The sequence below is a fragment of the Oncorhynchus keta genome, unplaced genomic scaffold (genome assembly GCF_023373465.1).
Source record: "Oncorhynchus keta strain PuntledgeMale-10-30-2019 unplaced genomic scaffold, Oket_V2 Un_contig_23431_pilon_pilon, whole genome shotgun sequence".
NCBI lineage: Eukaryota > Metazoa > Chordata > Actinopteri > Salmoniformes > Salmonidae > Oncorhynchus > Oncorhynchus keta.
In genome coordinates this window covers 1-7,468 of record NW_026283376.1, presented here as the reverse complement: position 1 = coordinate 7,468, position 7,468 = coordinate 1, and the positions used below count along the sequence as shown (strand labels likewise).

General features: G+C 39.4%; 1 long non-coding RNA gene across 6 annotated transcripts; it reads right to left on the bottom strand.

Moving 5' to 3' along the window:
* Positions 1-3,264: 3,264 nt before the first annotated feature.
* Positions 3,265-7,411, bottom strand: LOC127921744 (uncharacterized). 6 transcript variants are annotated; one of them, XR_008109459.1, is made up of 7 exons: positions 7,274-7,411; positions 6,961-7,023; positions 6,452-6,514; positions 6,073-6,135; positions 4,749-4,811; positions 4,097-4,159; positions 3,265-3,487 (listed from the first exon to the last, which is right to left on the bottom strand). It is a non-coding gene; the product is annotated as an uncharacterized LOC127921744 (long non-coding RNA). The 6 variants fall into 6 exon arrangements; XR_008109464.1 differs by lacking the exon at positions 3,265-3,487 and adding an exon at positions 3,883-3,907; XR_008109461.1 differs by lacking the exon at positions 4,097-4,159.
* Between the last annotated feature and the right edge of the window lie 57 nt (positions 7,412-7,468).

Here is a 7,468-nt window from a genome sequence, read left to right as displayed (position 1 = left end):
AGCTGCCCTGAGACATTACTGAGTGGCCCTGCCCTGAGACATTACAGAGTGGAGCTGCCCTGAGACATTACAGAGTGGAGCTGCCCTGAGACATTACAGAGTGGAGCTGCCCTGAGACATTACAGAGTGACTCTGCCCAGAGACATTACAGAGTGACTCTGCCCTGAGACATTACTGAGTGGAGCTGCCCTGAGACATTACAGAGTGACTCTGCCCTGAGACATTACAGAGTGGCTATGCCCTGAGACATTACAGAGTGGCTCTGCCCTGAGACATTACAGAGTGGCTCTGCCCTGAGACATTACAGAGTGGCTATGCCCTGAGACATTACAGAGTGGCTCTGCCCTGAGACATTACAGAGTGATTCTGCCCTGAGACATTACAGAGTGACTCTGCCCTGAGACATTACAGAGTGACTCTGCCTGAGACATTACAGAGTGACTCTGCCCTGAGACATTACAGAGTGACTCTGCCCTGAGACATTACAGAGTGACTCTGCCCTGAGACATTACAGAGTGACTCTGCCCTGAGACATTACAGAGTGACTCTGCCCTGAGACATTACAGAGTGACTCTGCCCTGAGACATTACAGAGTGACTCTGCCCTGAGACATTACAGAGTGACTCTGCCCTGAGACATTACAGAGTGAGCTGCCCTGAGACATTACAGAGTGACTCTGCCCTGAGACATTACAGAGTGACTCTGCCCTGAGACATTACAGAGTGGAGCTGCCCTGAGACATTACAGAGTGACTCTGCCCTGAGACATTACAGAGTGACTCTGCCCTGAGACATTACAGAGTGGACTTCTGCCCTGAGACATTACAGAGTGACTCTGCCCTGAGACATTACAGAGTGACTCTGCCCTGAGACATTACAGAGTGACTCTGCCCTGAGATATCATTACAGAGTGACTCTGCCCTGAGACATTACAGAGTGACTCTGCCTCTGAGACATTACAGAGTGGAGCTGCCCTGAGACATTACAGAGTGACTGCCCTGAGACATTACAGGTCTGCCCTGAGACATTACAGAGTGACTCTGCCCTGAGACATTACAGAGTGACTCTGCCCTGAGACATTACAGAGTGACTCTGCCCTGAGACATTACAGAGTGACTCTGCCCTGAGACATTACAGAGTGACTCTGCCCTGAGACATTACAGAGTGACTCTGCCCTGAGACATTACAGAGTGACTCTGCCCTGAGACATTACAGAGTGACTCTGCCCTGAGACATTACCAGAGTGGAGCTGCCCTGAGACATTACAGAGTGATTCTGCTGCCCTGAGGCATTACAGAGTGACTCTGCCCTGAGACAGAACACAGAGTGACTCTGCCCTGAGACATTACAGAGTGACTCTGCCTGAGACGTTACAGAGTGACTCTGCGCTGAGACATTACAGAGATGACTCTGCCCTGAGACATTACAGAGTGACTCTGCCTGAGACATTACAGAGTGACTCTGCCCTGAGACATTACAGAGTGACTCTGCCCTGAGACATTACAGAGTGACTCTGCCCTGAGACATTAAAGAGTGACTCTGCCCTGAGACATTACATAGTGACTCTGTCCTGAGACATTACAGAGACTGCTACTTCTATTGGATATACAATGCCTTGGGAAAGTATTCAGACCCCTTGACTTTTTCCACATTTTTGTTACGTTACAGAACCTTATTCTAAATGGATTCAATTCTTTGTTTTTCATCATCAATCTACGTACTCCATAATGACAAAGTAAAAGAACAGGGTTTTGTAAGATTGAAATATCATATTTACATAGAACTATTTGTTTTACTCAGTACTTTGTTGAAGCAGTGATCACAGCCTCCAGTCTTCTTGGGTATGACTCTACAAGCTTGGAACTACTGACCTGTGTTTGGGAGTTTCTCCTACTGTTCTTCTCGGCAAATCCTCATGCTCTGTCAGGTTGAATGGGGCGCGTTGCTGCACAGCTATTTTAGGTCTCTCAGAGATGTTCAAGTCCGGGCTCTGGCTGTAGGGCCAGAACACTACAAGGACATTTAGGACATTCAAGCCACTTCTGCTTTGTCTTAGCTGATGTGCTTAGGGTCATTGTCCTGTTAGAAGGTGAACCTGTCGCCACAGTCTGAAGTCATGGGCACTCTGGAGCAGGATCAGTGGATCTCTCTGTACTTTGCTACTTCATCTGATTTTTAGTCTCCCAGTCCCTACCGCTGAAAAACATCCCCACGGCAAGATGCTGCCACCACCATGCTTCACCGTAGGGATGGTGCCAGGTTTCTCCAGATGTGACGCTTTGCATTCAGGCCAAAGAGTTCAATCTTGGTTTGATCAGACCAGATCTTGTTTCTCATGATCTGAAAGTCTTTAGGTGCCTGATTTGTTAGCAAACTCAGCGGGCTGTCATGTGCCCTTTACTGATGTGGCTTCCATCTGGCCACTCTACCATAATGGCCTGATTGTGGGTAACAGAACACTGATGCAGAGAGGTTGTTAGATGTAGGTAACAGAACACTACTGATATTATTATAGAACTACTGACCTGATGTTGTTAGCTAGTAGATGTAGTGAACAGACCTGATGGTGTTACTACTGTATATTATAGAACTACTGACCTGATGTTGTTAGCTAGTAGATGTAGTGAACAGAACACTACTGTATATTATAGAACTACTGACCTGATGTTGTTAGCTAGTAGATGTAGTGAACAGAACACTACTGTATATTATAGAACTACTGACCTGATGTTGTTAGCTAGTAGATGTAGTGAAACAGAACACTACTGTATATTATAGAACTACTGACCTGATGTTGTTAGCTAGTAGATGTAGTGAACAGAACACTACTGTATATTATAGAACTACTGACCTGATGTTGTTAGCTAGTAGATGTAGTGAACAGAACACTACTGTATATTATAGAACTACTGACCTGATGTTGTTAGCTAGTAGATGTAGTGAACAGAACACTACTGTATATTATAGAACTACTGACCTGATGTTGTTAGCTAGTAGATGTAGTGAACAGAACACTACTGTATATTATAGAACTACTGACTGATGTTGTTAGCTAGTGATGTTGTTATGTAGGTAACAGAACACTACTGTATATTATAGAACTACTGACCTGATGTTGTTAGCTAGTAGATGTAGTGAACAGAACACTACTGTATATTATAGAACTACTGACCTGATGTTGTTAGCTAGTAGATGTAGTAGAACAGAACACTACTGTATATTATAGAACTACTGACCTGATGTTGTTAGCTAGTAGATGTAGTGAACAGAACACTACTGTATATTATAGAACTACTGACCTGATGTTGTTAGCTAGTAGATGTAGTGAACAGAACACTACTGTATATTATAGAACTACTGACCTGATGTTGTTAGCTAGTAGATGTAGTGAACAGAACACTACTGTATATTATAGAACTACTGACCTGATGTTGTTAGCTAGTAGATGTAGGTAACAGAACACTACTGTATATTATAGAACTACTGACCTGATGTTGTTAGCTAGTAGATGTAGTGAACAGAACACTACTGTATACTACTGTAGATGTAGTGAACAGAACACTACTGTATATTATAGCTTATAGAACTACTGACCTGATGTTGTTAGCTAGTAGATGTAGTGAACAGAACACTACTGTATATTATAGAACTACTGACCTGATGTTGTTAGCTAGTAGATGTAGTGAACAGAACACTACTGTATATTATAGAACTACTGACCTGATGTTGTTAGCTAGTAGATGTAGTGAACAGAACACTACTGTATATTATAGAACTACTGACCTGATGTTGTTAGATGTAGATGTAGTGAACAGAACACTACTGTATATTATAGAACTACTGACCTGATGTTGTTAGCTAGTAGATGTAGTGAACAGAACACTACTGTATATTATAGAACTGCTGACCTGATGTTGTTAGCTAGTAGATGTAGTGAACAGAACACTACTGTATATTATAGAACTACTGACCTGATGTTGTTAGCTAGTAGATGTAGTGAACAGAACACTACTGTATATTATAGAACTACTGACCTGATGTTGTTAGCTAGTAGATGTAGTGAACAGAACACTACTGTATATTATAGAACTACTGACCTGATGTTGTTAGCTAGTAGATGTAGGTAACAGAACACTACTGTATATTATAGAACTACTGACCTGATGTTGTTAGCTAGTAGATGTAGTGAACAGAACACTACTGTATATTATAGAACTACTGACCTGATGTTGTTAGCTAGTAGATGTAGGTAACAGATATTATAGAACACTGACCTGATATATTATAGAACTACTGACCTGATGTTGTTAGCTAGTAGATGTAGTGAACAGAACACTACTGTATATTATAGAACTACTGACCTGATGTTGTTAGTAGATGTAGTAACAGAACACTACTGTATATTATAGAACTACTGACCTGATGTTGTTAGCTAGTAGATGTAGTGAACAGAACACTACTGTATATTATAGAACTACTGACCTGATGTTGTTAGCTAGTAGATGTAGACCTGATGTTGTTGGCTAACAGAACACTACTGTATATTATAGAACTACTGACCTGATGTTGTTAGCTAGTAGATGTAGTGAACAGAACACTACTGTATATTATAGAACTACTGACCTGATGTTGTTAGCTAGTAGATGTAGTGAACAGAACACTACTGTATATTATAGAACTACTGACCTGATGTTGTTAGCTAGTAGATGTAGTGAACAGAACACTACTGTATATTATAGAACTACTGACCTGATGTTGTTAGCTAGTAGATGTAGGTAACAGAACACTACTGTATATTATAGAACTACTGACCTGATGTTGTTAGCTAGTAGATGTAGTGAACAGAACACTACTGTATATTATAGAACTACTGACCTGATGTTGTTAGCTAGTAGATGTAGTGAACAGAACACTACTGTATATTATAGAACTACTGACCTGATGTTGTTAGCTAGTAGATGTAGTGAACAGAACACTACTGTATATTATAGAACTACTGACCTGATGTTTTTAGCTAGTAGATGTAGTGAACAGAACACTACTGTATATTATAGAACTACTGACCTGATGTTGTTAGCTAGTAGATGTAGTGAACAGAACACTACTGTATATTATAGAACTACTGACCTGATGTTGTTAGCTAGTAGATGTAGTGAACAGAACACTACTGTATATTATAGAACTACTGACCTGATGTTGTTAGCTAGTAGATGTAGTGAACAGAACACTACTGTATATTATAGAACTACTGACCTGATGTTGTTAGCTAGTAGATGTAGTAGAACACTAACAGAACACTACTGTATATTATAGAACTACTGACCTGATGTTGTTAGCTAGTAGATGTAGTGAACAGAACACTACTGTATATTATAGAACTACTGACCTGATGTTGTTAGAGTAGATGTAGGTAACAGAACACTACTGTATATTATAGAACTACTGACCTGATGTTGTTAGCTAGTAGATGTAGTGTAACAGAACACTACTGTATATTATAGAACTACTGACCTGATGTTTTAGATGTAGGTAACAGAACACTAGTAGATGATGTTTTTAGCTAGTAGATGCAGAACAGAACTACTGTATATTATAGAACTACTGACCTGATGTTGTTAGCTAGTAGATGTAATTAACAGAACACTACTGTATATTATAGAACTACTGACCTGATGTTGTTAGCTAGTAGATGTAGTGAACAGAACACTACTGTATATTATAGAACTACTGACCTGATGTTGTTAGCTAGTACTGACCTGATAGATGTAGGTAACAGAACACTACTGTATATTATAGAACTACTGACCTGATTTGTTAGCTAGTAGATGTAGTAACAGAACACTACTGTATATTATAGAACTACTGACCTGATGTTGTAGATGAACAGAACACTACTGTATATTATAGAACTACTGACCTGATGTTGTTAGCTAGTAGATGTAGTAGAACAGAACACTACTGTATATTATAGAACTACTGACCTGATGTTGTTGATTAGGTTACTGCTACTGACCTGATGTTGTTATGTAGATGTAGGTAACAGAACACTACTGTATATTATAGAACTACTGACCTGATGTTGTTAGCTAGTAGATGTAGGTAACAGAACACTACTGTATATTATAGAACTACTGACCTGATGTTGTTAGCTAGTAGATGTAGTGAACAGAACACTACTGTATATTATAGAACTACTGACCTGATGTTGTTAGCTAGTAGATGTAGTGGACAGAACACTACTGTATATTATAGAACTACTGACCTGATGTTGTTAGCTAGTAGATGTAGTGAACAGAACACTACTGTATATTATAGAACTACTGACCTGATGTTGTTAGCTAGTAGATGTAGTGAACAGAACACTGACTGTATATTATAGAACTACTGACCTGATGTTGTTAGCTAGTAGATGTAGTGAACAGAACACTACTGTATATTATAGAACTACTGACCTGATGTTGTTAGCTAGTAGATGTAGGTAACAGAACACTACTGTATATTATAGAACTACTGACCTGATGTTGTTAGAGTAGATGTAGTGAACAGAACACTACTGTAGAACTGCTGACCTGATGTTGTTAGATGTAGGTAACAGAACACTACTGTATATTATAGAACTACTGACCTGATGTTGTTAGCTAGTAGATGTAGTGAACAGAACACTACTGTATATTATAGAACTACTGACCTGATGTTGTTAGCTAGTAGATGTAGTGAACAGAACACTACTGTATATTATAGAACTACTGACCTGATGTTGTTAGCTAGTAGATGTAGTGTAACAGAACACTACTGTATATTATAGAACTACTGACCTGATGTTGTTAGCTAGTAGATGTAGTGAACAGAACACTACTGTATATTATAGAACTACTGACCTGATGTTGTTAGCTAGTAGATGTAGGTAACAGAACACTACTACTGACCTGATGTTGTTATTAGGTAACAGAACACTACTGACCTGATGTTGTTAGCTAGTAGATGTAGGTAACAGAACACTACTGTATATTATAGAACTACTGACCTGATGTTGTTAGCTAGTAGATGTAGGAACAGAACACTACTGTATATTATAGAACTACTGACCTGATGTTGTTAGCTAGTAGATGTAGTGAACAGAACACTACTGTATATTATAGAACTACTGACCTGATGTTGTTAGCTAGTAGATGTGTGAACAGAACACTACTGTATATTATAGAACTACTGACCTGATGTTGTTAGCTAGTAGATGTAGTGAACAGAACACTACTGTATATTATAGAACTACTGACCTGATGTTGTTAGCTAGTAGATGTAGGTAACAGAACACTACTGTATATTATAGAACTACTGACCTGATGTTGTTAGCTAGTAGATGTAGGTAACAGAACACTACTGTATATTATAGAACTACTGACCTGATGTTGTTAGCTAGTAGATGCTAGGTAACAGAACACTACTGTATATTATAGAACTACTGACCTGAT